Here is an 8863-nt window from a genome sequence, read left to right on the forward strand (position 1 = left end):
ATCCCCTGCCCCAGCTCAGAGCCTGCACCCCTCACTCAACCTCCCCATAGCCTGCAACCCTCCCGACCCCCAACTCCCTCCCAGAGCCCGCGTGTCCGCACCCCCTGCACCCCAATCTCCTGCCCCAGCTCAGAGCCTGCACCCCTCACTCACCCTCCCCATAGCCTGCAACCCTCCCGCCCCCCAACTCCATCCCAGAGCCCACGTGTCTGCACCCCCCTGCACCCCCATCCCCTGCCCCAGCTCAGAGCCTGCACCCCTCACTCAACCTCCCTGTAGCCTGCAACCCTCCCGCCCCCCAACTCCATCCCAGAGCCCACATGTCCGCACCCCCCCTGCACCCCCATCCCCTGCCCCAGCTCAGAGCCTGCACCCCTCACTCAAGCTCCCCATAGCCTGCAACCCTCCCGCCCCCCAACTCCATCCCAGACCCCACGTGTCCGCACCCCCTCTGCACCCCCATCCCCTGCCCCAGCTGAGAGCCTGCCCCCCTCACTCAACCTCCCCATAGCCTGCAACCCTCCCGCCCCCCAACTCCATCCCAGACCCTGCACCCCAAACAGAGCTGGATTGACCTTTTGTGGGCCTGGTGCTAAACATGTTTGTGGGTCCCCATGAGGGACATGGGGACATGGGGCAGGGAGCAGAGTCCGCAGAGCGAGCGGCTGGCCGGGGGCAACAGGAGATGGGGCATGGCACAGCAGGGACAGCCCCACTCCCCCCAGCCCAGTACAAGGGCCCTGTTTACAAACCGGGAGCTGACAGACCCACCCTGTCCAGCTCGGCCCTGCACTGCCATCGTGCTTCTTCCCCTGGGGGGCGGGCCCATGCTACACCATGCTACCCCCTGCCCGGCACCCCTCTGGCTCCCTACGCCCAGTGCCGCACCACCCAGAGACCCCCACAAACCCCCCTGCCCAGCACCCCTCCGACTCCCTATGCCCAGTGCCGCAGCACCCAGAGACCCCCACAAACCCCCTGCCCAGCACCCCTCCGACTCCCTACGCCCAGCGCCGCAGCACCCAGAGACCCCCACAAATCCCCTGCCCAGCACCCCTCCGACTCCCTACGCCCAGCGCCGCACCACCCAGAGACCCCCACAAACCCCCTGCCCGGCACCCCTACGACTCCCTACGCCCAGCGCCGCACCACCCAGAGACCCCCACAAACCCCCTGCCCTGCACCCCTCCGTCTCCCTACGCCCAGTGCCGCACCACCCAGAGACCCCCACAAACCCCCCTGCCCGGTGCCCTCCCAGATCACTCCCCCACCCACTCAGAACCCCCCACAGATCCTCACTGACCAGTGCCCCCCTGCTGAAGACCCCCCACAGCCCTCCCACAACTGCACAGTGCCCCACATCTTCCCACCCAGAGCCCCCCTATAGATCCCCTCACTGTCCAGTGCCCCCCCGCCACAACTGCACAGTGCCCCGCACAGACCCCCCCACACTTCCCAGCGCCCCCCCACACACACAGATCTCCCCCACTGACAGCCCCCTGACACACACAGATCTCCCCACCCCCCAGTGCCCAGCACCCCCCAGACCCACTAGAGACCTGCTCTCCCACACCCTAACCCCCAGCCACAATAGCCGGCCCTGATGGGAGGTGACTGTCTGCCAGGCTGAGATGGCAGCGCAGTCAGAGCTAGTCCTGGGGCAGGAGAACTCCGGCCCCTTGGGAGTGGTGGAAGCAGCCAGGCTGGAGCAGGAGCAGAGCCTACCCAGGCCAGGCTCCCTCAGGACCCAGCTGAGCCTCCCCCCGCCCCCACTGTCTCCTGTGAGTGGCTGAGACTGGCCCAGCCTCTGCACCGGTCCCAGGTGGCTCTTCCCCCGGGGAGGCAGGTGGGGCCCCGCAGGTCCCAGGCAGTGGAGACAGCTCAGAGCTGGAGCAGTGCTGGGGAGCGGGGCAGATCCCTGAGACGTGACTCCCGAGATCCCACCCAGCCCACCCACATCCATTGGCCCCGTGGCCAGCAGCCCTGCTGAGCCCGCATGGTGGCCCCCAGCTGCTGGGTGATGAGCCCTCTACAGCAGTGGCATAGCCAGGTTCTAACATCAGGGGAGCAAACACGTAAAAAGAGGCACCACCCAACATATCAAATTACTAATTACATACTTTTAAATTTGTTATACATATTTATTTTCTACTGAAAATAAAAACCCAAGAATGATCCAGCCACAGAAGGATTTGCACAGCCGGCATTTTGCAGGAGAACTTTAGATTATACTTAGATATACTTTTGATACTAGAAACTAAACGACAGAATACAGTAGCTTATAATTGTCACAGGTTTAAAAAAAATACTGGCCATTTTTTCCAGTTACTAATTTCATTTTAAAATCAATCAGTGAAATGCACTTTATTTATAATAGATCATAATACTAAAGTCACCAAAAAGGCATAACAAATACAAGTTTTATGAGAATTGGTGAGCAAAGATCTCATAGCTCTTCAGGGTTGGACAAAGCAGTAATTTCCCTTAAAGTAGCTTTATTCATGGATTTTTTAAAAAACAGAAGACATCTCTACGACACAGGTTGGCAGTCTAACATTTTTGAAACACTGAGTACTGAAAGTTAGACTATTTAACCAATTTAAGCTGTACACACACACACACCCCTTCCTGCTTTCCTATCACCAGTTCTGTTACTACAGGAATGAAATCTAGACATCCTTTAAAAAGGACAGTTACCTGTTCCGTAACTGGTGTTCTTTGAGATGTGTTGCTCCCGGTCTAGTCCACAGTAGGTGTGCGTGCTCGCCACATGCACCGGTGCCGGAAGTTTTTGGAGCACTGCTGCGACCCCTGGAGTGGCGCCTCTATAGTGCTATAAGGGGAGCTGCGCACTCCCCCCACCCTCAGTTCCTTCTTGGTAGACAACTCCGACAGAGGGGAAGGAGGCTGGGATGTGGACGAGACAAGAGCAACACATCTCGAAGGACACCAGTTATGGAACAGGTAACTATCCTTTTTTCTTCGAGTGACTGCTCCTGTGTATTCCACAGTAGGGGACTCCAAGTTATATCTGATGGAGGTGGGTAGGAGTTTAAGGATTATCAGGACGGAGTACCATGCTACCAAACCCAGCGTCATCGTGTGCTTGGGAGACAATCGCATAGTGCGAGGAAAAAGTGTGGACAGGTGACCACGTGGCAGCCCTACATATGTCCTGGATAGGGATGTGGGTGACATAGGTGGCCGACAAGGCTTGCGCTCTCATAGAATGCACCTTCACTATAGGCGGTGGGGTAAACCCTGCCAAGTCGTAACACGTGCGTATGCACAAGGTGATCCAGCAGGAAATGCGCTGGATGGAAACTGGTTGCCCCCAATCCGCTTGGCTGATGCAAGGAATAGTTGCAAGGACTTCCTGAACAGCCTGGTTCGGTACAGGAAGAAGGCCAGCACATTAGCCAGGAGGAAGCAGATCGTGAGTGTTTTCGACCACAAACCCCATCCCTCCAGATTTGCAACCATCCCTGGACCAGTGACAGGTGCACAACCATCCCCGGACCAATGAAAGGGGCCACTCTGGTTATCACCTTGGGGTCAGGGGTGTGCTCTGTATCCCCAAACCTTACCTCCCTTTTCACGTATTCATACACAGAAAAGTGAAAGAGCGCGCCGCAATCTTCCAAAGATCAGGGTTCGGCAACCTTTCAGAAGTGCTGTGCCGAGTTTTCATTTAGTCTCTCTGATTTAAGGTTTCGCATGCCAGTAATACATTTTAATATTTTTAGGTCTCTTTCTATAAGTCTATAATATATAATTAAACTATTGTTGTATATAAAGAAAATAAGGTTTATAAAATGCTTAAGAAGCTTCATTTAAAATTAAATAAAAATGCAGAACCCCCAGATCCCTGCAATAGGTCAATTTGGCACATTAGCCAGGAGGAAGCAGAATGTGAGTGTTTTCGACCACAAACCCTGTCCCTCCTGATTCGCAACCCCATGGACCAGGCGGCAGCAAGTCCTGAGCAGGGGCCCAGATGGTCACGTTGTGTGGCAGAAACTGCACCTAGTTGCAAAACGGGAGGGTTGCACAATGTGTTGTCACACCTGTGGCAGATCCTGGCTGCAGCTGAGAACAGCCGCTCCTCCGGCGGCTCCAGCGCTGCTGGCAGCAAGTGGTCACCAGGGAGCAGCTGCTGAGCCCGGGCTCCTGCGTCACAATGTGCCAGAGCCCTGCCCCCAGGAGCTGCCCCGCCCCTGGGCTGTGCCAGAGCCCCACCCCCAGGAGCTGCCCCGCCCCTGGGCTGTGCCAGAGCCCCACCCCCAGGAGCTGCCCGGCCCACAGGAGCTGCCCCGCCCCCAACTTGTGCCAGAGCCTGGGATCCGTGTCACAATGTGCCAGAGCCCCGCCCCCAGGAGCTGCCCCGCCCCTGGGCTGTGCCAGAGCCCCACCCCCAGGAGCTGCCCCGCCCACAGGAGCTGCCCCGCCCCCAACTTGTGCCAGAGCCTGGGATCCGTGTCACAATGTGCCAGAGCCCCGCTCCCAGGAGCTGCCCCGCCCCCGGGCTGTGCCAGAGCCCTGCCCCCAGGTGCTGCCCTGCCCCCAGGCTGTGCCAGAGCCCCGCCCCCAGGAGCTGCCCCATGTTGGGTCTCTGGGATTTGTTCTCCTGCCTCCTTCTTCCCAGCACCTACCGCTCCCAGCTGCTCCCTTCCTGTGTCTGCAAACACCCCCCGGGCGGGCTGCAGCGCTCGCTGGGGCTGGCTCCAGTGGCTGAAGTTCCCTCCATCTCTGCTCACTGGGGGGGGGGGGGAGAGGGACAAAGAGAGGAGATGGGCCCAGGGTGTAAAAGCAGAATTAGGGGGCAGGGAAAGAAGGACTGTTTGACAAGGTGGGTTTTTTGTGAGGGGGGGGTGTGATCCAGAAGCCCGGGACACTCTCACACACACTCTGCCCCGGGACTCTCCTGGTGCACAGAGACCGATCAACCCCCCGCCTGCCCCACCGAAGAACTTGGGCAGCAGAGGCTCAGGCAGATTGAGGGGAACCCCCTGGGTGTGCCAGTGTTGGCCAGGGTTTGTACAGCACCTAGCGCAATATGGGGTTCCCCGAGCCGTAACTAGCTATTTTTGTGCCCTAAGCAAGAATATAAAATTACGCCCCCCCTGCTGTGCCACCCAGCCCCCTTGAAACACCCCCCCAGCGCCGCCCACCCCACAGAAACAAACTCTCCTTCCCCAGCGCCGCCCCCCGAAACAGCTGTGGGCCGAAAAGGAAGGTTTGGGGGTGGGGGAGAAAAAACGGCACCCATAGGGTGACCAGATCACAGCAGTAAAATTCCCCAGAGAAAGAAAGAGTGGAACAAAAGAATAATAAAGGCACCTCAACTTTTCCTCATTTATGGAGGACAGCCTTATAATATGCATCCAGATCTCCTCCAATCACACAAGCTGAAAATTGTTCCACTTTACTGCAGTTCTGTAACCATATGGGAACCAATCCTGTCTGTGTTCTGTGCACATCCAAAATCCCTGCTGAATGACCCGCCCTGGGAGCAAGTTACCAGTGACCCAGGGCTGGGGCGGAAGGAGGGTGCAGGTGTGTGGTGGGGAGCCCAGGGCTGGGGCAGCAGAGGATGTGTGGGTGGGGGAGCACTGGTGGGGATGGGGTAGCACAGAGCTGGGGCAATGCGAGGTGTGTGTGGGGGAGAGCCCAGGGCTGAGACGGTAGGGGGGTGTGGGTGGAGCCCAGGGCTGGGATGGGGGCAGCCAAATATTTTTTTCCTTGGAATGGCAAAAAACCAGAACCGGCCCTGCCTCCACGCACTGTGAGGTAGGTAGGAGCGGATCATTATTATCCCTACTTGAAAGAGGGAGAAAATGAGGCTGAGAAAGGAGAATTGACTTGTCTTAGGTCACACAGCCAGTCAGTGGCAGAGTTGGGAATAGGACCCAAGAGCCCTGATTTTCAAACTAACCATCGGATCTTGAATTTCAGACACTGAATGACCTGAGTAAAGTGCTCTCAGATGAGCTCCAGACCAACAACAGTGACAGTAATTATTCAGCAAGTATTTGAGGAGAACTGCAATGTTAGAGAGAATCATGAACTGCTCAGAGACCATTAATGCAGAGAAGCAGCAAAGTTAATCAAACACAGAACTGGTTCTGACTTATTTACTTGTTCTAAAAGAGACCAACAAGGACCTGTCTCCTCCCTGTCAATAACCCCCTGCTCAGCCAATCAGGTTAGAGACTGAGGGCGGGAGGCTGAGGGTTCTCACCAGAGAGCCCAAAGGATGGCCCAGGTCACTGGTGGGGATCACTGCCCGAGCACTATTTCAGCCCCACATTTTTGGGTGGACCTCCCACAGTGGGAGCTGCAGAGCCCTCCCCTGCAAAAAAAAACACACACACCCTCCCTCCCTCCCGGTGTTGGGAGGGGAACAGGTAAAAGGACAAAGGAAGCAAGAGAAAAAGAGGAGGGAGGAAGAGGGGAAGCAAAAAGGACAAACCCCAATGTCCCCAGTGATTCTAAGGGACAAAATCCCAGGTGTAGAATAAAGTTCTGCCTCCTTAAGCTCGTGTTTTCCAAGCCTAGAATTCAACTGTCACCAGATGGATCAGACTGAACTGGTTTCACACCTGGAGGAGGCTCTTACCTTCTAAACAGGGACGGCTGTTTTCTAGTACAATCACTAAAAGGGAAGGAGAAGACTTGAAAGAGGTTCCTCCTGGCGTTCACGTCCGTGAACCCGAATACTCTCTCAGTCCTCAGAGAGAGACCTTGAGAAGGAGACTCGCTGAAGCAAAACCACAGGGGTCTCTGAGGTTTCCCTGGCCCCTCGCCCCTGTCCTGCCTGGCTGATGTCAGCATCTCTCTGTGAGGTCACCATCTCTGACCAATAGGCTGAGGTCCTGCAAAAGGCCTTTGTGATGTCACTGCCACACCCCTCCCTTGCTGGGCTAATGTCCTGCCCCTGGCCAGGCATTTTGCAGGTTTGAGCTACTCCCTGTGGATCACTCTACTCAAGGAGCGTTCGTTCTAGGCAGCAAGCCGGCTAGACAGGGAAACATCAGACGCTGCTCCCAATGCTACACTCAGATTTTCAGAAATTAGTTGACTTTATGGCCAGAAGAGACCATTAGAGCATCTAATCTGACCCCCTGCATATCACAGGCCTCCTGTAGGACACCTTAGCTAGTTTTGAGACAAACACATTCCAGAAAGGCATCTTGTCTTCATTAAATGACATCAGGAGATGGAGAATCCACCACTTTCCTTGGTAGCTTGTTCCTGTGGTGAATCATCCTCGCTGTTGAGTATTTGTGCCTTAGTTGTAATATGAATTTGTCTTTCTTCACCATCCAGCCATTGGGTCTTGTTATGCCTTTCTCTGCTCGATTAAAGAGCCCTTAAATACCCAATCTTTTCTCTCTATTAAGGCACTTCAATTAAGTCACCTTTCAATCTTCTTTTGATAACTAAACAGGTTGAGCTCTTTCAATAGCTCACTAGAAGGTATTTTCTCCGGCCCTCAGAACATTAGGTGGCTCTTTGCTGCCCCAGCTCCAGTTTCACAACTTCTTTTTCAAATGAGGACCCCAAAACTGGAGGCAGTATTCCAGTATCAGTCTCACTGATGCCGTGTCACCTCCTGTGAAGTTATTGACATAATCTGTAACTGTATAGATCACCGTTGTGACCACTGTTCTATATTTGCAGCCAATATTACAGAGAAGTGGTCGTGTAAGGGGTCTATGGAGAGGTTCTGATTGGCTGATTATAATGATGCTATCTCTAGATGTGTATCATTTTTTTGTAGTTGACATTATGAATGTTGGCTCTATGCTGCCTGTATTTCAAACTTGTGCTCTGCTTCAGGGAATGATACCTTTGTTTAATTGATGAAAACATAAACTAGACACTTAGAGGATTAGAACTGATTTCAGGTGATGGACAGGTTTGCTAGGTTTTTATGCATTTGGACAGCAAAATGTTGAGTGTTCACATTCATTTCAAGCATCCTCGTATGGTGGAGTTCCTGAACATAATGGAGAATGGAAATGTTTTTCTTTTCTTTAAGAGGGCACCTGGGTTTGAACAAAGGACCACTTGATCTGCAATCAAACACTCTACCACTGAGCTATACCCCCATTACAACAGGAATATGGAATCGTGATCTCCAGGACTTTGAAGGACAGACCCTGCATCATCGAGCTCCTTTGCCATTCACAGACCACAGGTGGTTTTAAAAATGGGGTTTGATTAAACTTCTTCAATGTGGTAAACACCACAGCTTGCACCCCCACTGCTATAGCTTCTCCCCATGACAGAGCTGCCACCTCCTGGGGAAGTGGATTGACTACACCAACAGGAAAACTCTCCCCCCGCAGCATGGAGCAGTGGTTCTCAAGCTGTGGGTCAGGACTGTAAAGTGGGTCGTGACCCTGTTTTAATGGGGTCACCAGGGCTGGCATTAGACTTGTTGGGTCCTGGGGCTGAAGCCAAAAGTCTGAGCCCCACCACCCAGGGCTGAATCCCTCAGGCTTTGGTTTTGCCCTCCCCCCACTGGGGCTCAGTCTTTGGCACTCCCCCCCCCGCCCCCCGTGGAAGGGCTTGGTCCGTCTTTCCAGGGCTACGTATTAAGTTATTTTGGCAGAAGGAGGTTGCAGTGAAAGGACGTTTGAGAAACCCTGGCACAGAGCATCTCCATTACTGAGCTGCAGCAGCATAGACTCACTGTTGGAAATATTGACCTGGCCTTACCCTCTGAATATGTCTAGGCTTGGCTCCCTCTGGCACCGTGGGTGATCAGACCCTGAAAGTACAGCCATGGAGACACCACACACCAGCCTTGCCTAGCTGGCAAGGATCAGACCTTCACAGAAAGACACCCATGGTT

At 54.5% G+C, this 8863-nt stretch overlaps 1 non-coding gene across 1 annotated transcript; it reads right to left on the minus strand.

Moving 5' to 3' along the window:
- Window positions 1-8042: 8042 nt before the first annotated feature.
- Window positions 8043-8114, minus strand: TRNAC-GCA. The gene has a single exon. It is a non-coding gene; the product is annotated as a tRNA-Cys (tRNA).
- Window positions 8115-8863: the final 749 nt, after the last annotated feature.

This window comes from Mauremys mutica, unplaced genomic scaffold (genome assembly GCF_020497125.1).
Source record: "Mauremys mutica isolate MM-2020 ecotype Southern unplaced genomic scaffold, ASM2049712v1 Super-Scaffold_100441, whole genome shotgun sequence".
Lineage (NCBI taxonomy): Eukaryota > Metazoa > Chordata > Testudines > Geoemydidae > Mauremys > Mauremys mutica.